General features: G+C 40.5%; 1 pseudogene; it reads right to left on the minus strand.

The window, feature by feature from the left end:
• Positions 1–5,547: 5,547 nt before the first annotated feature.
• Positions 5,548–26,470, minus strand: LOC143681151 (uncharacterized; annotated as a pseudogene).
• Positions 26,471–27,557: the final 1,087 nt, after the last annotated feature.

Genomic DNA, 27,557 nt, shown 5'->3' on the forward strand with positions numbered 1-27,557 from the left:
TTTTGAATTTAGTTCTGGTTCATAAAAGCAGTGGAAAACTGTTTGCAACTTCAGCTCGGGTTGGGAAGGTTCCTATGTTGCACGCACAGTCTGTGCTGGTTTATCCAGGGTATTTCTTTTAAAACAAATTTATTAGAGTAGGTTTATGAAACAATCATGCATAAAATAAATAATTCCCATTCACCAACCCACCACAAACAGTGGTATTGGTGTGGAAAAGTTATTACAATTGATGATAACACATTTTTTATAATTCTACAATGTTTTTGAACCAAAGTTACATTTGTTAAAATTGATGAAAGATTATTAAATAGTAATATAACCATTGTCCATAGTTTACATAGGGGTATTTTCCCCCATTCCTCACCTGTTATTGTTATTATTATTATTATTTTCATGTGTGTCTTTATTTTATTACTCATCTATGCATACACTGGATACAGAGAATGTCAGTCACAGTTTTTATAATCACATGGTTACATGATAAAAGCTTAGTTATACAATCATCACAAATATCAAGGCTACTGGATTACAGTTCAACAATCTCAAATATTTCCTTCTGGATACTCTGATACACTAGAAACTAAAAAGAAATATCTATATAAAGAGTTGGTAGTCATAATCATTTGTTAAATCTTAATTTCTTAGTTATAGCTCCTCCCTCTCATTTGATCATTCTCTCAATCTTGAGGGATATCTGAGCAATGACCATTTTAACTTCTTTATGCTGGAAATCAGGGTCAATCTTATAGGGTACAGGAATAAAACTGGTTGATGTTCTTGGAGAGACTGGTACCTCTAGGTTTCAGGGCTTATCTGGCCTAGGAACAATCTGGAGGCCTTAAGTTTCAAAAAAACAAACTTACTAAGTGTTCTAGTTTGCTAGCTGCCTGAATGCAACATACCAGGAATGGAATGGCTTTTAAAAAGAAGAATTTAATGAGTTAACAGTTTATAGTTCTAAGGCCGAGAAAATGACCCAATTAAAGCAAGTCTATAGAAACATCCAATCAAGGCATCCAGGGAAAAATACCTTGGTTCAAGAAGGTCGATGAAGTCCAGGGTTTCTTTCACAAGTGGAAGGGCACATGGTGAACATGGTCAGGGTTCCTCTCTCAGCTGGAAGGGCACATGGCGAACATGGCATCATCTGCTAGCTTCTTCTCCTGGCTTCCTGTTTGATGAAGCTCCCCGGGAGGCATTTTCCTTCTTCATCTCCAAAGGTCACTGGCTAGTGGACTCTGCTTCTTGTGGCTATGTTGTTCTGCTCTCTCTGAATCTCCCATTCTCCAAAGTGTTTCCTCTTTTATAGGACTCAAGAAACTTCTCAAGACCCACCCAAATGAGTGGAGACATGTCATCACCTAATCTATCTTAACAACCACTCTTGACTAAATCACATCATCGAAGGAGATGATCTGATTACAGTTTCAAACATACAGTATTGAATAGGGATTATTCTGCCTGTATAAAATGGGATTTTGATTAAAGCATGGCTTTTCTAGGGGACATACATCCTTTCAAAACAGCACAGGGGTGAATACTCAAACTTGATTGAGGTTGAGTTTTTTTTTATTGCTTCCTATTTATTTCAGATTTTTTCTAAGAATATGACCAATGGGGGCATCCCCCATATATGTCGTTATACTTGTCCTGGTTGCAGTAAGCTTTAGTTTGATCATATGGAAAGCAGGCAAATGGCCCCCGGTTGCTAGCGACCGATTTGGAAGTTATGGGGATGGTTAAAGATTGGTTACAGCTCGCGAAAGGGCAGTTTCCTGCAACAATTATATGGCTGGTCAACTTGCCATTTTGGTTAACAGTTTCCCAGATTTTGAATTGCCATATATAGGAAGTGCCCTCAATGGGGGTTAGGAGGATGAATAGCACGAGTGAGGTGGATGCAAGTGGGCCCCAGAGGTCGACAGGTGTATGGGCTCTCATTCTGTTTGTATAGCTTGACCCATGATAGGTGGTGCCAAGAGGGGTCACCTAGAAGTTTTATCACCATAGGAATGGTAAGAACCACCGTGTGTGGGTAAGTTCACCGTGGTTGGAGTGGTCCAGGCTGGAGCTGTTTAAGGAGTATTTCGTCTCCTGGCTGGAGACCGTGGGGAGGATCAGCGGGGTCGGTTTCCCCAGGTTGTGGCAGGAATTGATCGATTGGCATGTTTCTGCAGCAAACGCCTGATTAAGGACAGATATGGTAAGTAAGAACCCAGAGGAGGAAGTTGCACAGGCAGATGGTGATTGAGTAGGAACAGGCAGCTGTACATGAGCTCAAAAGAGCTTAAGAAAGTAGGTGCTTGTGGAGCAGTGCGTAGTCGGGCAAGGGCCAGCGGAAGGAGGTCGACCCAGGACTGTCATAATTCAATGGCTAGTTTGGTTAATTGCGTCTTGATAAGTCCGTTAGCTCGTTCCACCTTACCCGAGGATTGGGGTCTGTATGGGATATGCAGTTTCCAGCCTATTCCCAAGGCAGACGAGGCCTGCTGGACCACCTGAGAAATAAAAGCTGGGCCATTATTGGATTGAATGGAGGTAGGTAGTCCAAAGAGGGGAATGATTTGTTTTAGGAGGATGTCAACTATCATGTCAGCGGTTTCCCGTGTAGTAGGGAAAGCTTCTATTTAGCCTGTCAAGGTGTCAATCATATTTAGCAGGTATCGGAATTTTTTGTGGGTGGGCATGTGTGTGAAATCAATTTGCCAGTCCTGCCCTGGAAGGTGGCCCCTTAGTTGATGGGTTGGGAAAGTGGAGCGCAACCCTCCTTGGGGATTTGTTATTTGGCAAGTGGGACAGGAGGAGAAGACTGACGTTATGAGGTGAGTTAGGGATGGGTGATGGAATAAGGGCTGGAGGAACCGTGAGAGGGCCCTGGATCCGAAATGAAGTGACGAATGTACCTAAGAAAGAATATCGGGGGCCTGTTTGGTTGGGAGAGCCACCTTGTTATTGAGGAAGATTCAACCCTCCGGTGTAGTAGAGCCTCCCTGTGCAAGGTTTTCACGTTCCCTGGAAGAAGAGGTGGGTTGGAGGGAGGGGAGAGTAAAGAAAAGAATTGGTGCTGGAGGTTTAAAGGTGAGGGATATTTGGTCAGTTACCATGCAACAGCATCGGCCCAGTTATTTCCACGGGTGATTTCAAATTTACCTGTTTGGTGTCCTTTGCAATGGATGACGGCCACCTGTGACGGTAATTGAAGTGCTTGAAGCAGGCATTGGATAAGCCTAGCATTAATTACAGGTGAGCCTTTGGTGGTCAGGAACCCTCGCTCCTTCCAGATGGCTGAGTGGCAGTGTGCTACCAAAAAAGCATATTTGGAGTCTGTGTAGATGTTGGCGGATTTATTTTCAGCTAAGTGTAAGGCCCTGGTGAGAGCAATTAGTTTAGCCTTTTGGGATGTGGTTCCCTCTGGAAGCCGTACTGCTTCAAGTATTTTGGTGGGAGAAACTATAGCGTATGTAGCCCTGCACTTCCCCCGTTGGTCTATTATTGAGCTGCCGTCAATAAAGAGGGTGAGGTCTGCCTGTGACAGGAGTGTGTCTGAGAGGCCTTGGCGCGGGGAGGTGAACTCTTCCATGATTTTGGTGCAAAGGTGAGTGGGCTGTGGAGAGGGGTTTGATAGGGGGCTGCGAGGGAGAAGAATAGCAGGGTTGAGGCCAGGTGAGACAGTGTGATATCCAACTTTTCTAGGAAGAGTAAGTGAAATTCCTAGAAATGGGAAGGAGTGAGCAGAGAGAGATTTGTAGGATAAGAGGTCTTGTAAATGGTGGAGTGACAGTATTGGAGAGGCCTACTCAGATTAAGTTTAAGAGCTCTATGAGTTAAGGTGGTGGCCACAGCCAGTGCTCAGAGACAGGGAGGCCACCCACGGGCAGTGGGGTCCATTTGCTTAGACACGTAGGCCACTGGAGTATAAGTTGGTCCCAGGGGTTGGGTTAAGACTCCCACCGCTATTCCTTGTTTTTCATCAGTGAAAAGGAAGAAGGGCTTGTCAGGGTTTGGAAGAGCGAGCGGGGGAGTACGATGTAAGGCATTATGGAGAACTAGAAATCTTTGGCTATATTAGGGGGTCATTCAGGGGTCCCGTGGGCGTCACCTTGGCTGCTTCGTAAAGAGGCTTTGCTAGGAGGGAAAAGCCGGGGACCCAGTGTCAGAAGAACCCCACAAAACCTAGGAAGGATAAAATTTGTTCAGCATTTTCTGGAGGTTGGAGTTCTCAGGCTTGCTGTCTGTCTACTGTTAGGTGTCGGGATGTGGGCGTGAGGCAGAGCCCCAGGGAGGTGACGGTGGAGGAAGAGAGTTGAGCTTTGGCAGGGGAGACTCGATATCCTTTGTTAGCTAAAAAATTCAATAGGGTGGTTGTAGCCTTTGTGGAAGTTTCTTCAGAAGGTCCGCAAATTAATAGGTCATCTACATATTGGAGAATGATACTGGGAGTTAGATTGCACCCTATTAGGCCCCTGGCTAGGGCTTGGCCAGAGATATGGGGGCTGTCGTGAAACCCCTGAGGTAATACCGTCCATGTAAGTTGTTGGGCAGCCAAAGAGTCCGGGTCTTTCCAGATAAAGGCAGGTAAATTGTAAAAGGCAGGGTTTAGAGGGATTGTAAAGAAGGCATCTTTGAGGTCTAGGAGAGAATAATGAGTGGCGTGAGGGGGGATGTGTGAGAGAAGAATATATAGGTTGGGAACTACTGGGTGGATGGGGATGACAGCTTCATTAATTAGTCAGAGGTTTTTAGACTAGACGATAAGAACCGTCAAGTTTTTTGACAGGCAAAAATAGGGGAGTTATATGGTGAGTTAGTGGGCATGAGGAGTCCCTTTCCCTTGACTGGTTAATGATGGGTTGGAGTCCTTTTTGATATGTTGTGGAGATGGGAAATTGTGGCTGAGACGGGAATGAGGAGGGATCTTTTAGCTGGATGAGAACCGGTTTATGATGGGAAGCTATTAGGGGAGTTGAGGTATCCCATACCTCTGGGTTCATTAGGTGAGGTGGTAGAGGAGGTAAGGGAAGGGTGGAACCCTGGGTGGAGGTGGAGGCCACACATAAGGGTAATAGTAGATCCGTTTGAGGTTATTGTACCTAGTGAAGTGAGACTCCTAGTTTGGTGAGAAGATCCTGCCCCATTAGTGGGCTGAGGCAGGAAGGCATTACTAAGAAAGAGTGTCTAATGGGGTAGCCTTCTATTAAACATGTAAGTGGTCTGGTAGTTAAGGGGCATGAAGGACGACCATCTATGCCCATAACCATGACCTGGGAAGGTAGAAGTTGACCCAAGTAAGAGGGGAGGACGAGGTAGCCCCCGTGTCCACTAAAAAGGATGTGGACTTACCTGCTACCTTGATTGTTACCCTGGGCTCGACAAGGGTGATCAGGGTCGCTGAGGTCGGGCATCATCAGTCATCGGTGACCAGGCCCAGGACTGCCAGCGGTGGGTCAGGGGTTGGAAGGACGGCCCCTCCAGGCCATGCGCTGAGGGGCAGTCACTTTTCCAATGTCCCTTTTTCCCACAGAGAGGGCATGGCCCCTTGGGTGGTCAAGGATTGGGGCACTGGTGGGACAAGTGTCCGTCAAGGCCACATTTGAAACATTTTCCTGGTGGCGGATTAGTTGTAGCCGGCTTCTTGTTAGTTGAAGTGGGCTGCAGGGCCGCAATCAGGGATTTTAAGTTCACCCTTCGGCGGTCCTGGGACTCTTTCTCCGCCCTCTCTAATTCATCACGAGTATTAAAAATTTTAAAGGCCGTGTTTACCAGGTCACAAATAGGGGCCTGTGGACCATCCTGGATTTTTCTAAGTTTGCGCCTTATATCTGGAGCTGACTGGGATATAAAATGTGTGGCTAAGACGGTTTTACCAGCCTCCGAGTCAGGGTCTAGGCGGGTATATTGGGAGAGGGCTTCTGTGAGCCGGTTTAGAAAAGCAGCAGGATTTTCTTCAGGACCTTGAGTAATCTCCCTTAGTTTATGACTTTATGGGAAGCTTTTTGCATGCCGGCTATGAGGCATGTAAGCATTTTGTCTCGCCTAATCCATCCATTTCTCCTCACTGGAGTGTCAATTTGATAGTCCCACCCTGGCTGTTGATCTGGTACTGCCTCGGCCCCGACTGGTGTGGTGTGGTCGGTTATATGCACCTGGTTAGCATGAGCCCTGGCTGCATTGAAAATGTGGTCCATTTCATCTGTAGTTAGGGAAGAAGAGCAGATTATATGAATGTCATGCCAGGTAAGGTCATAGGCATTAGTCAGATACTGGAATTCTTTAGTATAGGTAGCTGGATCCTTGGAGAAGGAGCCCAATGATTTTTTGATGTGAGAGAGATCAGCCAGGGAGAAGGGAGTGTGTACTCGAATTAACCCTTCAGGTCCTGCAACCTCCCTGAGGGGACAGAGTAACGTACTTTTTGAGCAGGTATGGGAGCTTACAGGTGAGGATGGCAAGGTTGTTGAGGATGCTGAAGGATTAGGCAGTGGCAGAGGAGCCGGTGAAGGGGGAAGGGGGCATGGTGGTGGTTGGAGACCGCTGGGGTAGAAGGAGGAAGGGAAGGATAAGATGGGGCTGGAGGGCCGCTGGCCGAGAAGGAGGAAGAGGAGGGCAAGATGGTGGCGGGAGCGCCACCAGAGGGAGAGGAGGGTAGAGCGGGGGAGAAGAGGATAGTTTCCCTAAATACGGTGGAGGCCCTGGTTATTTAAAGGAAGATGAATCGAGGGGGTCAGAAAAGGAGCAAGTTTCATTGGACTGTTTGTCCAGGAGTGAGGGCTTGGGGGTTTATTTGGCTAGAAGAGCCTGAGCCATAGAGCAGGAAGTATAGAGAGAGGGGCGGGAGGGCAGAAGAAAAAAAGCCTGGACATAAGGAATTTCAGCCCATTTGTTGTTCCTTTGGCAAAAGTTGCAGAGGTTTGTAAGGATATTAAAATTGAAAGTCCCATCCTCAGGCCAATGAGAATCATTGTCCAATTGATATTGCGGCCAAGCCTTTTTACAAAAGTAAGTGAGGCATTTTGGCCAGATGTCTGGAAGTAAATCCAGTGTTGATAGGTCAGTCAGGAGACAACATAGCCGGGTAGAGGGTTTGGTTTTTCAAGGATTTGCTGCCCATACTGATGGGTCTGAAAGGAGAAAGGACTGGCCCAGGGGGTGTTGGTGTCCCAAAGCCCTGAGAGAGTCCTTAGAGCTCTTACAAGTGGGGGCTCATCTCCCCAGGGGATGTCTCACCCTGGTTTGAGGCCTTTTCAGGTCCTGGACCTGAAAATTGGGAGGGAAATGAGAAGCGGGGCATCCCCGTGACTTTTTGAGTCCCCGGAAAGGGTATGAGGTTTGCGGGCAATCCCGTTCACGTTCACCTCAGCCCTCAGAACAGATCCTGATGTGAATTCACGATTTAGGAGGGTAATTTATGGACAGACTCTCTCGGAACAGTGAGACCCGACAGCAGGGCTAGGAGGGAAGGGACTTACCCAATCTGTGGTGGGTGTGGCGGTGGGCCGAGGGATCCCTTGTCACTGGATATGTGGAAGAAAGAGGAGAGAGGAGGCCAGGTCACCCCTGGCCAGCAGGTGGCACCCGTGCTCCCCTCCCAGATTTTGGACACCAAAATGTAAGGTTTAGGAGGTGAAAGAGAGAAGAGGCAGACCAAAAAACCTTAGAGTGAGCGAGTTTATTTCTGTGCTCCAGGGCAGAGTTCACAGAACTCAAGGTAGGGAGTTGTGAGCTCACCTCTGGGTCCTGGTGCGGGCGGTTTTTAAGCAAGGGGGTTAGGTGACATTTAGAAGGGGCAGCACATTTTACACAGCTCGAGTCATGGTGACCTTCCCTGTTCTCCCCACCTAACAGTGAGTTTATTTGCAGAGTTGGCTTTGAGAGAGAGGTCACATCTGAGCAACAAAAGAAGTTTTATGGGGGTGGCTCTTAGGCATGATTATAAGTAGGCTTAACTTCTCCATTGCAGAAATGTTTCATATGGGCAAACCTCAAGAGAGAGGGCTTAACTTATTAAATTCGGAGTACCTAATGCTTGAGAGAATATCAGAAGTTCTAGTGTGGAAGTTTAATAGCTCCACATTTTTTTCTCCATCTAGTGGACTTTGCAAATACTTTTTTATTTTCTACCCCAAATACTCAGAAATGTATTAGGGCATTACATTAACCTGTATGAAGTAAAAAGATCTCATTCCCTATTCTAGGTTCCATGTATTTAGGTTTTTAAAATACACTGACCAGAGAGATTAAATTAGATAGTGTGCTACAGAAAATTTAAATTTTGGATAAATTTTATCTTCCTTTGATCTCACACAGAAGTTGGAGTTTTATAATACAGACAATATCATCCTTTACCCTGTATCCTGATTTACTTTAGTCCTAACTGGATCTGCTTTATTCATATCTCTAATTGAAATCTGATCAGCTTCTTTAACAGCTGCTGTATGGGGTAATGCTGACTTTCAGAGCAGCAGAACTCTAACTCTTGGTCTCCAGTGTCTCACAGATAACTAAAGTTCCAGGGAACTACCAGGTTATATACAAAGAACTCAGCACCTCAGAATTTAGAAGTAGTAGTTAAAACTCAGGAATAAACGTGACTGCTGTAAAAGCTAACAGTCTAGGAGCCTTTACAATAAGGCTTATTGAACATTCTGTACTCCTTAATCATCAACTGCCCATCTCTGCCCACCTTCCTGCTCTTGATAACCCATGCTCTCAAATTAAACATTCAGAGTTTGCTAATTATAATTAGTTTATATTAGTGAGACCACACAATATTTGTCCTTTCACTTCTGGCTTATTTCACTGAACATAATATCCTCAAGGTTCATTCACTTAGCTGCATGCTTCGTGACTTCAGTCATTTCTGACTGCACAATATTCCATCATATGTATATACCACAGTTCACCTTTCTGCTCATCAGTCCATGTTCTCTTAGGCTGCCTCCAGCCATTGGCAATTGTGAATAGTGCTGCCATAAATGCCAGTGTGCAGATATCTATTTGTGTCCCTGCTTTCAGTTCTTCCAAGTATACACCTAATAATGGGGTTGCAGGATCATATGGCAACCCTAGCCTCAGCCTCCTGTGGAAACTGCACTGCTCTCCAGGGAGCTGCACCACTCTACTTCACCACCAACAGTGAACAGGTCTGTCTCTTTCTCCACATCTTCTCCAGCACTTATACCTTCCTGTCTATTTTTAACCAGTTTTATTATTTTATCACACATCATACAGTCCAACCTAAGTGAACAATCAATGGCTCCTGGTGGATTCACATAGTTAAACGCTCACCAACACAATCTACATGTGAACATTACCACCACAAGGAAAGAAGAGGAAAAAAAGGAGAAAAAACAACAACAAAAATCCTACACCCCTTCCTTATATCCTCCTCTTACTGACAGCTTTAGCATATTGCCTTTGTTACACTTAATGAAAGAATATTACCATATTACTGTTAACTATAGACTCTAGTTTAGATGAATTGTATTTGTTCCATATACCATCCCATTTTTTAACACCTTGCAATGGTGACATGCATTTATTCTCCCTTATGTAAAAACTTTCATATATTTGCATATTTAATCACCATCATTGTCCACTCTAGGTTTCACTGTTTTACAGTCCTGATTTTTTTCCCTCTATCATTCCTTCTGGCGTCATACATGCCCCCAGCCTAACTCTTTTAAACATAGTCACACTCAGCTTTGTTCATTGTACTTACAATATAATCACACAGAATTGTGCTACCCATTTTGATTCTTTACAATCAATCTTGTTAAACCTTTGATACTCCTTCATTATCAAATTACCAATCTCTACACTCTTTCTATTGCCTGATAGCCTGTGTTCTCAACTTTAACTCTCAGAGTTTGCTCATTATAGTTAGTTCATATTAGTGAGACCATACAGTACTTGTCCTTTTGTTTCTGTCTTACTTCACTCACCATGATGTCCTCAAAGTTCATCCACATTGTTGCATACATCATAACTTTATTCTATCTTACAGCTGCTTAATACTCTACTGAATGTATATTTCACAATTTGTTTATCCACTTATTAGGTTTTTGACATTTGGACTGTTTATATCTTTTAGCAATAATGAATAATGACACTATAAACATTGTGTACAAATGCCTATTTCTGAACGCTCAATTTAATTTCATTGATCAGTGGTTCTATCTTTATGCCAGTACCATGTTGTTTTCACCTTTGTAGCTTTCTCATATGCTCTAAAGTCAGCCTGTGTGAGACTTCCCACTTCGTGTTTCTTTCTCAAGATATTTTTATATATTTGGGGCACCCTGACCTTCCAAATAAATTTCCTCATTGGTTTTTCTATTTCTTCAAAGTAAATTGGGATTTTAGTTGGCATTGCATTGAATCCATAAATAAATTTGGGTAGAATTGACATCTTAACTATATTTAGTCTTCTAATTCATGAACACAGTATGTCCTTCTATTTATATAGGGTCTTCCATGATTTGTTTAAGAAACACTTTGAAGTTTTCTGTGTATAGGTCTTTTATGTCCTTGGTTAAATTTATTCCTAGATATTTCATTCTTTTGGTTGCTATTGTAAGTGGAATTTTTTTCTTGGTTTCCTTCTCAGAGTGCTTAACACAAGTGTATGGAAACACCACTGATTTTTGCAGGTTGCTCTTGTATCCTGCCATTTGCTATTGTTTATTAGCTCTAGTAGCTTTGTTGTAGATTTTTCAGGGTTTTCTAAGTCATCTGAAAACAATGAAAGTTTTACTTCTCCCTTTCCAATTTGATTGCCTTTTATTTATTTTTTTCTTGCCTAATTGCTCTAACTAGAACTTCCTGCACAATGCTGAATAACAGTGATGACAAGGTACACTGTTGTCTTGCTCCTGATCTTGGAGGGAAAGTGTTCAGACTTTCCTCTTTGAGTATGACATTAGCTGTGGTTTTTTTGTATATTCCCTTTATCATGTTGAGGAAGTTCCCTTCTATTCCTGTTCTTTGAAACATTTTCATCAAGAAAGTGCTGAATGTTGTCAAATGTCTTTTCTTCATCACTGAAGATGATCATATGGTTTTTGCTGTTTGATTAATTGATGTGGTTTATGACATTAATTGATTTTCTTGTGTTGAACTGCCCTTGCATACCTGGGATAAAACCCACTTGGTCATGGTGTGTAATTGTTTTTAATGTGCTGCAGAAGTTGATTTGTAAGTATTTTGTTGAGGATTTTTGTATCTATATTCATTAGAGAGATTGGTCTTAATTTTCTTTTCTTGTCTGGCTTTTGGTATTAGGGTGATGTTAGCTTCATATAATGAGTTAGGTAGTTTTCCCTCCTTTTCAATGTTTTTGAAGAGTTTGAGCAGGATTAGTACTAATTTTTCTTGAATGCTTGATAGAATTCACATGTAAAGCCATCTGGTCTTGAACTTTTCTTTTTGGAGTTTTTGGATGACTAATTCAATCTCTTTACTTATAATTGGTTTGTTAAAGTGTTCTTGAGCCAGGTTGGTTGTTCATGCTTTTCTGGGAAATTGTCCATTTCATCTAGTTGTTAGCATATAGCTACTCATAGTATCCTCCCATTATCTTCTTTATTTCTGCAGGGTAAGTAATTATATCCACTCTCTTGCTTATGATTTTATTTATTTGCATCCTCTCATCTTTTCTTTGTTAACCTAGCTAAAGGCCCATAAATTTTGTTGATTTTCTCAAAGAATCAACTTCTGGTTTTGTTGATTCTATTGTTCATGTTGTCATTTTCATTTATTTCTGCTCTAATCTTTGTTATTTCCTTCCTTCTGTTTGTTTTGGGGTTGGATTGCCATTCTCTTTTTTTAATATAGGCATTTAAAGCAATAAATTTCATTCTCAGCACTGCCTTTGCTGCATTCCATGCTTTCATATGCTGTGTTTTTTTCATTTTTATTTGCCTCAAGATATTTAATGACTTCTCTGTAAATTTCTCCCTCAATTCACTGGCTGTTTAAGAGTGTGTTGTTTAGCCTCCATATATTTGTGAATTTTCCAGCTCTCTGCCTGTTACTGATTTCCAACTTCATTCCATTATGATCCAAGAAAGTGTTTTGTATAATTTCAATCTTTTTAAATTTACTGAGACCTGCTTTGTGACCCAATCTATGGTCTATCCTGGGGAAAGATCCATGAGCACTTGAGAAGAATGTGTATCCTTCTATTGTGGGGTGTAATGTGATGTATATATCTGTTAAGTCTAGTTCATTTATTGTATTATTCAAGATCTCTGTTTTATTATTGATCCTCTGTCTAGATGTCTATCCTTTGATCAAAGTGCTGTATTGAAGTCTCTAACCATTGCTGTAGAGGTGTCTACCTCTCCTTTCAGTGCTGTGAGTCTGTGCCTCAGGTATTTAGGGGCATTCTGGTTTGGTGCTTAAATATTTATGATTGTTATGTCTTCTTGAAAAATTGTCCCTTTCATTAATATATATATATATATATAGTGTTTTTCTTTGTCTCTTTTAATTGTTTTACATTTGAAGTCAAATGTATTTGATATTACATAGCTACCCCTGACCTTTTTCTGGTTGTTGTTTGTGTGAAATATCATTTTCCAGCCTTTCACTTTTAACCTTCATTTGTCCTTGGGTCTAAAGGAAGTATCTTGTGAACAACATATAGATGGATCCTGGTTTGTTTGTTTTTTTAATCCATTAACATTTAATGTTATTACTGTGAAGGCAGTACTTCTACCATTTTGTCCTTCAGACTTTATATTTCATATCTTATTTCTCTCTCTCTTTTTAGCCCTTTAGATACTTTTACTGTTAATCTTCCTTTCTACATTCTTCTCCAAACCTCTCTGTCTTGTCTTTTCCTGTCTGCCTGTTGCACTCCATTTAATATTCCTTGTAAAGTTCACAAATTCTTTCAATGTCTGTTTATCTGTAAATATTTTAAACTCTCCTTCATTTTTGAAGGGCAGTTTTGCTTGATATAGAATTCTTGGTTGGCGTTTTTTTTCTTTCAGTATCTTAAATATATTACGTCACTGCTTTCTCACCTCCATGGTTTCTGCTGGGAAATCCACACTTAGTCATATCGAGCTTCCCTTGTATGTGATGAATTTACTTTTCCCTTGAAGCTTTCAGAATTCTCACTTTGTCTTTGGCATTTAATAATCTAATTTGTAAGTGTTTTGGAGGCAGTCTATTTGTATCTATTATGTTTGGAGAATGATGCACTTCTTGGACCTGCAATTTATGTCTTTTATGAGAGTTGGGAAATTTTCAGTGAATATTTCCTCACTTATTTTTTCTTCCCCTTTTCCCACTCTCTTCTTCTTTTGGACACCCATAACATATATACTCATTTGCTTTATGTTGTCATTCAATTCCCTGAGGTCCTGCTCTTGGTTTTCCATTCTTTTCCCTACCTTTTCTTTTGTATGCGGGATTCCAGATGTTCTGTCCTCTAGTTCACTAATCCTTTTCTTCTGCCTCTTCAAATTTGCTATTGTGCATTTCTATTGTATTTTTCATCTCTTCTACTGTGTCTTAAATTCACATAAGTTCTGTCATTTGGGTTTTCAAGCTTTTGAGTTCTTTATTAAGGTCTCCCAGTGTCCTCTTTATATCTTTAATATCTTTTGCCATAGTTTCCTTCAACTCATTGATTTGATTTAGAAAAATTTGTTTGAACATGTTTAATTAGTTGTGTCAACTCCTGTATCTCATTTGATGTGTTAATTTGTTCCTTTCACTGGGCCATATTATGACTTACAATTTTTTACTGGTGTCTGGGCCTGTGACTTTCTTGATCAACTTATTTTAGAGGTCTTTTTCTTTTCTTTGCCTTGGGTTTTCTTGTTGATTGTCTTTGTTCTCTAACTGTTCTTTTCCATTTGGTTAAACTTATTCTAGACTTCTAGCATAATTTCTGTTTCACTGATCAGGATTTTTCTACTCTTATTTTTCTGATTCTTGTGCTGCTTAGATGGCAGTTTGTGAGTGCCCTTTTTTGTGTACAGTTGTTTCACCCCCAGGAATAAGCCCTCTCTTATTCTTTCTTCACAGAGAATATTGATCTGCTGTTGCCTTTGTTTTTGGCCTCTATATGTTTTTTACACTACTTTTATTGCCTCTAGCACTATTTACTTTAACATCTGGCTATGTTAGGAGTTTCTCCCCAGATAGAATTGACTCTAGTCAGATTTCCCCAGGTGAGAGCATCCCAGGACTCATGAAGGGGGCTTAATTAGCATTAAGATTCACCAGGGATAAGACCCAGGAGGATGCTGGTCTTTCCTGTGAAGCCTTTTAGTTCTGTGTTTTTCCTGTCCTGTCCAGCAGATGGCACTTGTCCCCACTGTGTAAAACAGTGCTGTGGTTTTGATTCTCAAAACACTGTGTCCCTGCCAGGGTCTTGATTGAGACAGAGGCAGAGGCTGAAGGCAGGCTTTAAATGATCCAGTTCCTGGAGTCTGAATTCTCTAAATAACAGTCCCTGTCTGTGTGGGGACTCCCCTTTTTCTTGGGAGGGGAAGTGGGTGAACCACTCTACCCCCTGTTCCTTGCAGATTGAAAAAGTTACAGGACCCTCAAGCAGCCCCCATCCCCTTTTGCTAGGAGCATATTTGAGACAGGTTGGGCTCTGCTTTTTGTAGATTGAAACTACTGCTGATATCCCAGTCCATGGGGTCTGATTTCTCTGAGTGAGAGCAGCTAGTTGAGCTGGACCTTGCTGTCCTTTAGGGAACCATCTGCTCCACCTGATTAGTTACTTTGTCTCTCAGCCCTGGCTTGGGGACAGGTCTGAAAATTGAGAACGTCTGATACTTTCTTTAATGGGCTGCTACAAAAGAGAGAGAGAGAAAGAAAAAAGAAAATCTTCTCCTAGCTGATCCCCAGCCCCCCACATCCACCAATCAGTAGTTGGAGTTGGTACCCAGATCTGTGTGCCCCTTTTCTTGGTGCACAGCCCTTTTCCAATCTTCTGAGAGCAACCAACTTCAGAAACTTCTGTTTTGTTTGTTTGTTTGTTTTTGCCAATCCTACTTCCTTCCTACTGTGGACAGGGCTAATATAGATCTCTGGGTTTCTTCTTTGAGTTGTAGATTTATCTGTTTGGAGCTGGTATTCAGCAGTCTGACTTTGTTAATCAAATCTGCAGCTGGAGCTCGAAGCAGCACTCCTATTTTTGCTCCTAGTAGAGAGGGTTTCTGTTTTCCACTGGGTGTGACCTGAGTCAGCTTTTTGTGCTGGGGGTGTGGGGGGGTGGGAGAAGTTATAATTCTGTACTGTGATTTATCAGTCTTGGCCCTTCCACTCATTCCAGGCTGGTATACAATGTGCATCTGTTCACTGAAGTCTCCAAACAGTTGTTCCAGACAGTTTACTAGCTGCCCTAGAGGATGAATTAAATCCTGCATCTCCCCATTCAGTCATTGCGTCCGATCTTGTATCTAGTGTATTTCTAATGAGAGAGAAATGCATACTTTTTTATAGCTCAGATGCTGCTTCATTCAGTGTTTTAACATAATTACATTACAATTAGGTAGTATTGTGCTGTCCATTTTTGAGTTTTTGTATCTAGTCCTGTTGCACAGTCTGTATCCCTTCAGCTCCCATTACCCATTATCTTACCCTGTTTATGTAAGCTTTTGAAAGAGTAAGCTTTACAATGTATACACATTCAAGAGAATGTTCACTTCATATATTCATGTAACTAAAAAAGCAATTCTCACAGGTGAGTTGGTGGCTTTTAATTTTTAAAAGAGCCATAGCTTTTGGTGTTTGTAAAGATTAAAACTGCTCCACTTGAATCTCCTCAACCAAGTTCATTGATAGACTTTATTTTACTATTAAGATCCACTCATCTAAATCAGTTATTAATATTATTATTTTTGTCAGCTTCTATTCTATTTCCTTCCCTATAGTGCAGGAAATTTATTGTTATACTAAAAGGGTGTGACTTTTAGAAAAAGAAATTTAAAATTAAGCATATTAAAAGTACTTCTCAATTTCTAGTTAGGGGATACTTTTCATAAATTGTAAATAATATCTATTTTAAAAGCTATTTCTAGTACCTCAAGTGCAAAAAAGAGAAACATATTGTTCAATTAGTCTAAATAACTCTTCAGTTCCCTCATCAGAAAACTCCAATTTGAGGATCTCAGGGAATTTTAAATGGGCACATTTAAAAAGGAACACAAGGGAATTAGAAGCTTCACATAGAAGTGACAAGTGTAACATTTTCTTTAGTGTGTTCTTTCACCCAAGACCACTCAAAGGTATTTATTACTGAAATCAGAGGCAGGCTTAGATAAAACTTGTTTTTGTTGTTAACAAGACTGGTTGTGGTTAAATGCACTGGATACATTAAGGAGTGAAAGGTGTAGGCTTAAAGGCTTCAAATGAGATGCTTAAGTGGTGTCTGACAGATGTAGAAGTTTCTATGAGCATCCTGAAGGAAAATCTTATTTCCTTAGCCTAGACTTGAGATCTCTGAAAATCAGACTCAGAATCTTATTGTTAGAGTGACAACTTTACAACATAAATTGAAATCTCAATCTTGCATGGTGTCTGTCACTAAAGTGAGGGCATTGATTGGAAAGGAGTGGGACTATGAAAAATGGAGTGGTGATTTATGGACTGATAATGAGGTCGAAACCCTAGGTCATGATGAGTCTTCTCTAGATAACCTTGTAATAGTCTGCCCTGAGGACATAGCCACCCCACCTCCAGCCTGCCTTGAAGGGTTGGTCAGCCAACCTCCACCTGAAAGGATTAGCCTTAGGGTGATTAATCCTGTTTCACCTGATGAAATTGAAAATGAATTCTTCAGATGTTCAAGAGGAAGTTGCTATTGTTGCATTGGTTTTAATATTTGTACATAAACACTGATTTTTTGCGCATCAAAAAAAATGAATGCCATCAAGCAAATGACTTGGAAAATATTTCTAATTTTTTTCATGACACACACCCACCATGCCTCATTTCTTCCAGACCTATAACTAGACTAAAGTCCCAACAGGTGAAGTACAAAGTATCACACATGAAGAATATGCTATATTCCAAAAGAACTCTGTGGGTTTTCCAATTTATATAGACAGAAATCAGGAGAATATGTGTGGCGATCGATTGTAAGGGAGTGGGATAATGGTGGGAGGAATATAAAGCTGGACCAGGCTGAATTTATTGATATGGGCCCATTAAGCAGAGATTCTGCATTTAATGTTATAGCTTGAGGGGTTAGAAAAGGCATTAAGAGTTTGTTTGGATGGTTGGTTGAAACATGGAGCAAAAGGTGGCCAATATTACCTAAGCTTAAAATGCCAGAACTGCCCTGGTATAATATAGATGAGGGGATCCAGAGGCTTAGAGAAATTGGAATGTTAGAGTGGATTTACACACAAAGCCTGCTCTTACATCCTAAGAATGTCTGGAGGATGCACCTTTTACCAGAACAGTGAAAAATAAATTTCTGAGACTAACACCACCATCCCTGAAGAGCTCTGTAGTTGCACTTCTCTGTAGGTCAGATATTCCTGTGGGAATTGCTGTCACTGAGTTGGAATCCTTAAATACAATGGAAATGACTGGATCCTGAGTTAGCAGAAGTCAGGCAGCAGCACTTAATCACCAAAGACAGGGTAGATGTGGCTATTATAATGGAGAGCAAACTCAAAGCAGTAATAAAAAAATCTGACTCACAGAGATTTGTGGCATTGGTTAGTAAATCATGGGGGTATTTAGAAATACAATAGATGAACAGTCTACTAAATTCTTGTTTGAGCTGTATAAACAAAAGAGTTCTAGGTCAAGTGAACAGAAGTATAACCTGAATTACAAAAACACAGACTCACAGCCCCTTAATCAATTTCCAGACTTGAGACAGTTTATAGATCCAGAACTCCTGGAATGAAGGGGAGCCCAGGTCCCTTTGAGGCAGAACCCTGTTACACTGCCATAAATTTATACTTCTAATCTTCCTCCAAGCCTTCACCAGGAAACTGATGGCCTTTTACAGGATAGCTGTGCATTGGGAAAAAGGAAATGATCAGATATTTGGGGGATTATTAGACACTGGTTCAGAAGTGACATTAATTCCAAGGGACCTAAAACATCACTCTGGTCCACCAGTCAGAGTGGGGGCTTATGGAGATCAGATGATTGATGGAGTTTTAGCTCAGGTCCATCTCACAGTGGGTCCACTGGGCCCCCAGATCCATTCTGTAGTTATTTCCCCACTTCTAGAATGTATAATTGGAATAGATATACTGAGCAACTGGCAGAATCCCCATGTTGGCTCTCTAACTCATGCAATGAGGGCTATTATGGTGGGAAAGGCCAAGTGGAAGCCACTAAGCTGCCCCTACCTAGCAAAATAGTAAATCAGAAGCAATACTGGATTCATGGAGGGATTGTAGAGATTACTGCCACTCTGAGGGACTTGAAGGATGTAGGGCTGGTGATTCCCACCACATCCCCATTCAACTCTCCTATTTGGCCTGTGCAGAAAACAGATGGGTCTTGGAGGATGACAGTGGATTATCACAAGCTCAACCAGGTGGTAACTCCAATTGCAGTTGCTGTTCCAGATGTGGTATCATTGCTTGAGCAAATCAATACATCCCCTGGTACCTGACATGCAGTTATTGATCTGGCAAATGCTTTTTTCTCAATAGCTGTTAGTAAGGAACACCAAAAACAGTTTGCTTTCAACTGGCAAGGTCAGCAATATACTTTCACAGTCCTACCTCAGGGGCATATCAACTTTCCAGCCCTATGTATCTTGCCTACAGGGACCTTGATTGTTTCTCCCTCCCACAAGTCCATTATATTGATGATATGATGTTGATTGGACCTGTTGAGCAAGAAGTATCAACTATTCTAGACTTATTGGCAAGGCATTTGTGTGTCAGAGGATGGGAGATAAATCCAACAAAAATACAGGGGTCTTCCACCTCAGTGAAATTTCTAGGGGTCCAGTGGTGTGGAGCATGTCGAGATATCCCTTCTAAGGTGAAGAATAAGTTGCTGCATTTGGACCATCCTATGACCAAAACAGAGGCAGAACACCTAGTTGGTCTCTTTGGATTTTGTCAACAGCATATTCCTTATTTGGGTGTGCTACTTTGACCCATTTATCGAGTGACCAGAAAAGTTGCAAATTTTGAGTGGGGACCTGAACAAGAGGAGGCTCTGTGACAGGTCCAGGCTGTTGTACAAGCTGCTCTGCCACTTGGATCAAATGATCCCGCAGATGCAATGGCGCTGAAAGTGTCAGTGGCAAATAGACATGCTGTTTGGAGCCTTTGGAAGGCCCCTATAGGAGAATTACAACGCAGACCCTTCAGATTTTGGAGCAAAACCTTATCATCTGCTGCAGATAGCTACTTTCCTTTTGAGAAATAGCTTTTGGCCTGTCACTAGGCCTTAGTAGAGACTGAGCGCTTAACCTTGGGCCATCAAGTTGCCATGAGACCTGAGTTGCCTATTGTGAGCTGGGTGTTGTCTGACCAACCAAGTCATAAAGTTGGGCCAGTGCAGCAGCACTCCATCATAAAATAGAAATGGTATATACAAGACAGGGCCAGAGCAGGTCCTGAAGGCACAAGTAAGTTACATGAGGAAGTGGCCCAAATGCCCATGTTCTCCATTCCTACCACTACCATCTTTTTACCTGATCAGAGCTTTGGCCTCTTGGGGAGTTCCTTACTGTGAATTGACTGAGGAAGAGAAAACTCGAACCTGGTTTACAGATGGTTCAGCACGATGTGCAGGGACCACCCGAAAGTAGACAGCTGCAGCACTACCACCCCTTTCTAGGGTGTCCTTGAAGGACAGTGGTGAGGAGAAATCCTCCCAGTGGCAGCACTTTGAGGAGTGCACCTGGTTGTTCATTTCACTTGGAAGGAGAAGTGGCCAGAGATGCATTTGTATACTAACTCATGGGTGGGCCGTTGCTAATAGCTTGCCTGGATGGTCAGGGACTTGGAAAGACCATAATTGGAAAACTGGTGACAAAGAGGTCTGGGGAAGAAGTATGTGGATAGACCTTTCTGAGTGGGCTAAAAAATGAAGATATTTGTGTCCCATGTGAATGTACACCAAAGGGTGACTTCAGCAGAGGTAGATTTTAATAATCAAGTGGATAAGATGACCCGTTCTGTGGATACCAGTCAGCCCCCTTCCCCAGCAACTCCTGTCATTGCCCAATGGGCTCATGAACAAAGTCATCATGGTGGTAGGGATGGAGGTTATGCCTGGGCTCAGCATCATGGACCTCGCTACAGCCACTGCTGAGTGCCCAATCTGCCAGCAGCAGAGACCCACACTCAGCCCCTGATATGGCGCTATTTCCTGAGGTGACCAGCGGACTACATGGTGGCAGGTGGATTACATTGGACCACTCCCTTCATGGAAGGGGCAGCAATTTGTTCTAACTGGAATGGACACATACTCTGGATATGGGTTTGCTTTCCCTGCAGGCAATGCTTCTGCCAAAATTACCATCTGTGGGCTTACAGAATGTCTTATCCATTGTCATGGTATTCCACACAGCATTGCTTCTGATCAGGGATACACTTCACAGCAAGTGAAGTGTGGGAATGGGCACATGCTCATGGAATTCTCTTGTCTTACCATGTTTCTCATCATCCAGAAGCCGCTGGATTGATGGAACAGTGGAGTGGCCTTTTGAAAACTCAATTACAGTGCCAACTAATTTTCTGGCAATACCTTTAAGGGCTGGGATAAGTTCTCCAGGAAGCTGTGTATGCTCTGAATCAGTGTCCACTCTATGAACTATATGGTTCTTTTTCTTCCATAGCCAGGATCCATGGGTTCAGGAACCAAGGGGTGGAAATGGGAGTGGCACCACTCATTATTACCCCTGGTGATCCACTAGGAAAACATCTGCTTCCTGTCCCTGAGACCCTGAGCTCTCCTAGTCTACAGGTTTTAGTTCCAAAAGGGGGAGTGCTTCCACCAGGAGAAACAACAATGATTCCATTGAAGTGGAATCTAAGACTGCCACCTGTTCACTTTGGGCCACTCATGTCCCTGGATCAACAAGCCAAGAAGGAGATTACATTATTGGTTGACTATCAGGGAAATAGGACTTCAACTACACAACGGAGGTAAAGAAGGGTTGTTCTGGAATATAGGCGATCCCCTAGGGTGTCTTTTAGTACTACCATGCTCTGTGATTAAAATCAATGGGAAACGGCAACAACCCAATCCCAGCAGGACTACCAATGGCTCTGAAACTTCAGGAATGAAGATTTGAGTCACCCCACCAGGCAAAGAACCACAGCCAGATGAAGTGTTTGCTGAGGGTAAAGGGAACATGGAATGGGTAGTGGAAGAAGGTAGTGATAAATATGAACTATGACCACATGATCAGTTACAGAAACGAGGACTATAATGCTGTTTCATTAATTTTATACTACTTTAGTTGTAAGATATCAAGTTTAAGAGTGAATATTACCCAAGGACTTGCACCCTATTCTGGAGAGATTTAATGTGTTTCTGGTTATATGCAGAACAGTTGAGTATTGTTAGGTGAAAGAAAAAATGCATCTTTTATTGTCTTTATTTAGAAATTAGATATGGTTTAAGGTGATGTATATAGCTTCAAGTTGACAAGGGGTGTGCTGTTATGGTCAGGTTCATGTGTCAATTTGGCCAAGTGGTGGTACCTATTTGTCTGGTTGGGCAAATGCTGCCTGTCTGTTGCAATGAGGACATTTCATAAAACTAAATCATGATCTCATTGGCTGCATCCACAGCTGATTCCAATTGTAATCCACCAAGGGGAGTGTCTTCCGCAATGAGTGATGCTTAATCTAATCACTGGAAGCCTTTTTAGGAGAATTCAGAAGAGTCAGGTTCTTCTTCCTGCTTCGGCCGGCGAGCCTCTCCTGTTGAGTTCATCCAGACCCTCCATCAGAATTGTCAGCTTCACAGCCTGCCCTACAGATTTTGGACTCTACATTCCCATGGTTATGTGAGACACTTTTATAAATTTCATATTTACAAATATTTCCTGTTGATTCTGTTTCTCCAGAGAACCCTAATAATACATATATATATTGAGAGAGAGAAATTTCTGAAAATAAAAAAATAGAGTATCATGAGATTGTCCAAGAGGGAGCTGATGGAAAAGTTTACCAAAAGGCATGACAATTAGAATGACATAAGCCACATTCTTTGTTAGAAGAAAATGGAACATTGCAGTGAAAGTCTGAGAGAAAGAAAACAACTAAAATGATAGTTTTTTAATTGCATAAATATTAATGCTTGTAGTAAAAAAAAATTGAAAAATAAATTTCCATAAATTCCACTACCCAGGATATAAGTATTCTAAAGAGTTTGGAAATCCTTTACTATATCTTTCTATGCATTAACACATGCATAAAAACACAAAAATAAATTGTATTTATACTGAATTATATTAAACATTTTCTTTCCTTTGGGTACATTTCTGATTTTTTTTGTCGTTACTTTTTCTTTTCTTCTTCACTTAGGTACTCTCCCTTACAGCTAGGGGATATATCCTTTGTTCATGCATTAAGATTATAGTCACATATGTATCCTAATTTATAGAATTTGACATTGTTCATTTGATAAAGCATATAAAATTATATAATATATATTATTAAGTAAAATAAATATATAAATATTGTATAATAAATACATTATAAATATATTGAATAAAATAATATATTATACAAGTAATATCATACAAATATGTTGTGTATATATATATATATATGATACTAGGTAAACTTATTTTATCATTCAATAAAGCAGCAATATCAAAACAACCTACATAGCTCCTGTGCAATCTTTTTTTTCTCATTTCAAGCTTATTAAATTAAAACCTTATTAGTACAAGTTATTCAGGTTGCAGATTATCAAAAGACCAACTCAATGAAGTCCACATTAAACAAAAAAGGGCAAACATGCAATACCTCCCCCCACCCAAAAAAAAAAACACATAAAGAAGATTCATCAACAAGTCTCTTAAACTTAAAATTTGAGACAGAATGGAAATAAGTTTATACAACTCACTTACTCACTTTTGTCTTCATCTGTGCCAGGGCTTCATTCATGATTGCATTTATTTTTATCATGTACCTGGTCATATTCTTGACCCTTTGATGTTTGTTTTATTTCTTTTTCCACTGAGGATCTGATATTCTCATCCTCCTTATATTTCAATGTGTCACTGTCTTTACTGTTTTGTTTTATTTTGGAGAATGGACTTTGATCTCTATCAGCCTTTTCTTCCCTGTATTACTTGAGCTATTATGATCACGATTTTTAGAATACATTCTTTTCTCACCCTCTGAATTTTCTTTTCTGTGTGAACTCTTACTTTCTTGGTTTCTATATTTTTCTTTGTTTCCGCTTTGACTTCCTTCTTTCTCTGAGCTTCACGAATCTCTCCTCTTCCTCCTCCTATCTTAACTTCTTGATCTTCTAGTGTTGCTGTTCTCTCGCTGCACCGTGCTTCCTCTTCTGTACTCCCGTTCTCTGTGTTTATGGTACTCTTGGCTTCTGCTGCAATCTCAGTTTTGGCTTCTAGATTGTGCTCTTCTGCTCCTGTCCCTACTTGTGCTTCATTCTCTTGCTCTACTATTATAACTGTGTTTGCCTTTAGTTATAGCATGTTCTCTGCTCCTAGACTGTGAACATCTATCCTTACTTTTACTATGATCATGCTCATTACTTTTTGATTCAACCTGTTTAGACTTCTCTTTACGCCTACTCCTTTCCTCATCTTTCCCTTTAGGATCAGACTGCTTTTCTTTTTCTTTAACATTTACATGATCCCTTTCTTTACTCCTGGACCTCATCTTCTTTTCTTCATGTCTATTATGCTTTGAATCTCTTTCCTTACTCTTTGATTTCTCTTTGCTCTTGCTCCTACTTTTAGATTTGGCCCTTTTCTTCACTTTGCTTTTATTATATGTATCATCTTTGTCTGAATTTCTGCTGATATCTCTGTCTTTGCTGTTAGATTTATGACCTTTAACTTTCTTTTCCTTTTCACTTTTTCTGTTGGGATTTTCTTACACATGCCTGAGATCAGTAATTTTTCTCTCTTTTACTCTAACTGGGCTTCTTTGATTTTCTTTTATTTCAGTTAACTCACTCTTATCCCCTTTGATACATCTTTCACCACTTGATACCCTCATTCTTTGTGCTCTGTGCATCTCTTGCCTCCAAATGTGGAGGAGTCTCACCATGCCTGAAATGATCCCTTGATCTGGATCTGGAAGGAGTTTGATATCACCGTAGTCCTCTTCCTTTAATTTTCCTTCCAGACCTGGTAACTGAAAGTTGCCTCTGATATGAAGCAGGCTGGGAGTTAGGTGGATTATACTCTTTCTCTCTCCCACTCTCTGTTTTCACTTTCTTTTTCATCAGGTTTAGGAGGACTTTTTCTCATTAGGAACCTATTTTCAGGAATAGGAGGGATCTCTTCTGGATGGACTGTAGACTGGGGTTGTGCTTCGAGATTTTCAGCCTCCCTTTCACTAGATGCACTTTTTTTTGCTTCTTCTTTTCTTTCTTGTGTTTGTGGGAGTTTTTCTGTGTTTCTTTTTTCTTTGTTATTTTTCTTCAGAAACACTTTCAAAATCAAAAGAATCACAATAGGACTGAGAATCATTTGAGCTATCTGAGTCATTAGATGATGATGATGATGATGATGACTTAAGCCTTTTCTTTTCTTCTTGCATGGCTTTAGACTTGGGAATGAGCCTTCCACAGCGAGTATCAGTACCTCTGCAAATGGTTTGCTGGCTGCATCAGTTTTCTGGTTTTCTATCTCTCTCACAACTTCTTGACCCAGAGATCACTTGCCCAAAAACAACAGGATGGCCATCTAAATGAGGAGTTGGTTTAGCTGTTATGAAGAACTGTGAACCATTTGTATCTTACAAATGGCCATCAACAAGAGAAATTCCTTGTTATGTTTAACAGCAAAGCTCTCATCTTCAAATATCCTCCATAAAAAGATTCTCCCCCTCATCCATTTCCTTCACTGGAGTCACTACCTTGAACCATAAAATCCTTGACAACTCTGTGAAAAACAGACAACTTTTATAATGTAACAGCTTCTGGGTTGATTTCCCCGTACCCTTTTCACCTGTACAAAGACAAGGAAAGTTCTCGCATGTTTCAGGGCATATATCAGAAAATGATTCAAAGACCACTCTTCTAGCAGGATGATTGTTATTGGCGATGTCAAAAAAACATCAAGGACACTGAACCTTTATTCCCGTGACTCCAATCTATTTGATCTGTGAAAAAAAAATACTCTTAGGCAAACAGACTTGTGTAAAACAGCAATGATTTTTCAGAAACTTCTTTAAGTAGAGAAAGATAAAAATCAAGAGCTGATTGAATCCATTACATCCCACACTGGTGCAGTTTCTTCTTCACAGGGCCCAGTCTTTTAAAGCGCTTCAAATCTACTGCTGCTTAGAAAAGGTGCTAAAACTCACCAACCACCTCCCTCCCCCAGAGCTCAAATACATCCTCTTGTACAATCTTAAGGTATCAGTTTTTTATTTAAAAAACTTTAGAAAAATTACGAGGTAATATTATAAAGGATCCGGCACACCGTGACCTAAAGACTCCATTAGAGAGGTGTCCGTTGTTCTAATAAGGTTTCCCATAACTATCTTGCCAATCCATGATATCAGGTGTTCCCAGTTTTTAGGTATCTTTCGTTTGCTTCAGTCTGAAATAATTTCTCATTTTTTTCTTGCTTTTCATGACCTTGACAAGTTTGAATATTACAGGCCAGCTATCTCATAGAATGTTTGCAGTTTGGGGTTGCCCATTGTTTCTTCAAGATTATACTCCGAATATGCATTCCTGGCTGGCATGTCACATAAGCCATCCTCACCATCATCGAAGTACAGTGATGATTTGTCCATCTCAGATGGTGTCACATTGACTACTTCAATTAGAAGTGTCCTATCAGGATTCACCACTGTAAATTCCGTTTTTTTAAAAAAAATTTGTAATTAATAATCATTTTGTGGGAGGAAACATTGAGACTATGTAAAATCGTGTTATTTGTGCCACATTTCTACCTATTTTTGCATCCAATCATATTTTTTCCCCTGAATTTTTGTGCTGATGGCTACCAAATAGTGATTTAAAAATTTCACCATTTTTTTCAACATATGTCATTTACCATTCTACCATAGGAACAAACTTGTCTTCTCCTTATTTATGTATTCACTTACTTCTTTATGTCAGTATGGACAATATGGGTTAAAATGCACTTCTAAAGTTTTTCATTTGATGTTCATTGGAATTGTCCCTGAGCTGGCCATGGGAGCTGCTTTAAGCCAGCTTCAGTGACTTTTGAGTTATCGCCATCATACTTTTTGTACTTTCTTACTTTCTGGTGCAAAAGATAGTCTAGGCTCACCTTGTCTTTTCCTGCGCCAGCCATGGAATTGGCCATTTCTCCCAGGAATACTAGTTCTCAAAGAAAGAATATTCTTTTCTGCATATTTTTCTTTTCTGTTTGAGAATTCTATTTTAGAACCAAGACCTGTAAGCCAGGTGTGCTCATTGTTCCTGCAGCGCTGCTGCTTCTAGGTCCGCTCAATGTACAGAGCTGGGGAGAAAAAGGAAAAAAAAAAAGCAAATAGAAGACATATAACACGATGATAGATTTATACCTAATCATAGCAATAATAATGTCAAATGTAACTCTTCTATACACCCTAATTGTTAAAAGGAAGCACTTGTTAGATTGAATATAAGGACCCAATTAGGTACTGCTTAGGGGAAACACACAAAAAATATAAAAACACAAAGAGATCAAAAGTTAAAGGACAGAAAGTGATGTGCTATGCTACCACTAATCAAAAGAGAGCTAAGATGGCTATATTAATACTAAACAAAGTTGATTTCAGAGAAAATATATAGCCCTGATAAAGAAGGCAATTTCATAAAATTAACCTGAACATTGAGATGACATCGCAACCTTAAAATATTTATTTACCTAACAACAGACCTCAAAATATTTGAACTAAAACCTCATAGAACTTCAAGGACATTAAAAAAATCCAAAATTACAGCCGGATTTCAATGCTACTCTCTCAAAAAATAGATTGAATAAGTACATGGAAAATCGCTAAGGATATAGAAACACAAACCACACGATAAACCTACTTGGTTTACTTGACTTATAGGTCACCTCATCAAACAGTACCAGAATACATATTCTTTTTAGGTACACTGGGAAAGCTTACCAAAATAGACCATATTTGGGCTTCAAAGTTACTTTAAAAAATGTAAAAGAATTTAAGTTATACGAAATAAGTTCTCTGAACGAAGTAGAATTGCACTAGGAATCAATAACAGAGAAAGCTCTAGAAAATGTCCAAATATTTGGAAAAATGACACACCTATAAATAACTATGGGCCAAAGAAGAAAACAGAAGGGGAATAAGAAAATACTTAAAAATGAATGAAAATGAAAATATATCAAAATTTCCTCTTCATTCATGGATGAAATTATCATTTATATAGATATCTATTTT

This window comes from Tamandua tetradactyla, chromosome 1 (genome assembly GCF_023851605.1).
Source record: "Tamandua tetradactyla isolate mTamTet1 chromosome 1, mTamTet1.pri, whole genome shotgun sequence".
NCBI lineage: Eukaryota > Metazoa > Chordata > Mammalia > Pilosa > Myrmecophagidae > Tamandua > Tamandua tetradactyla.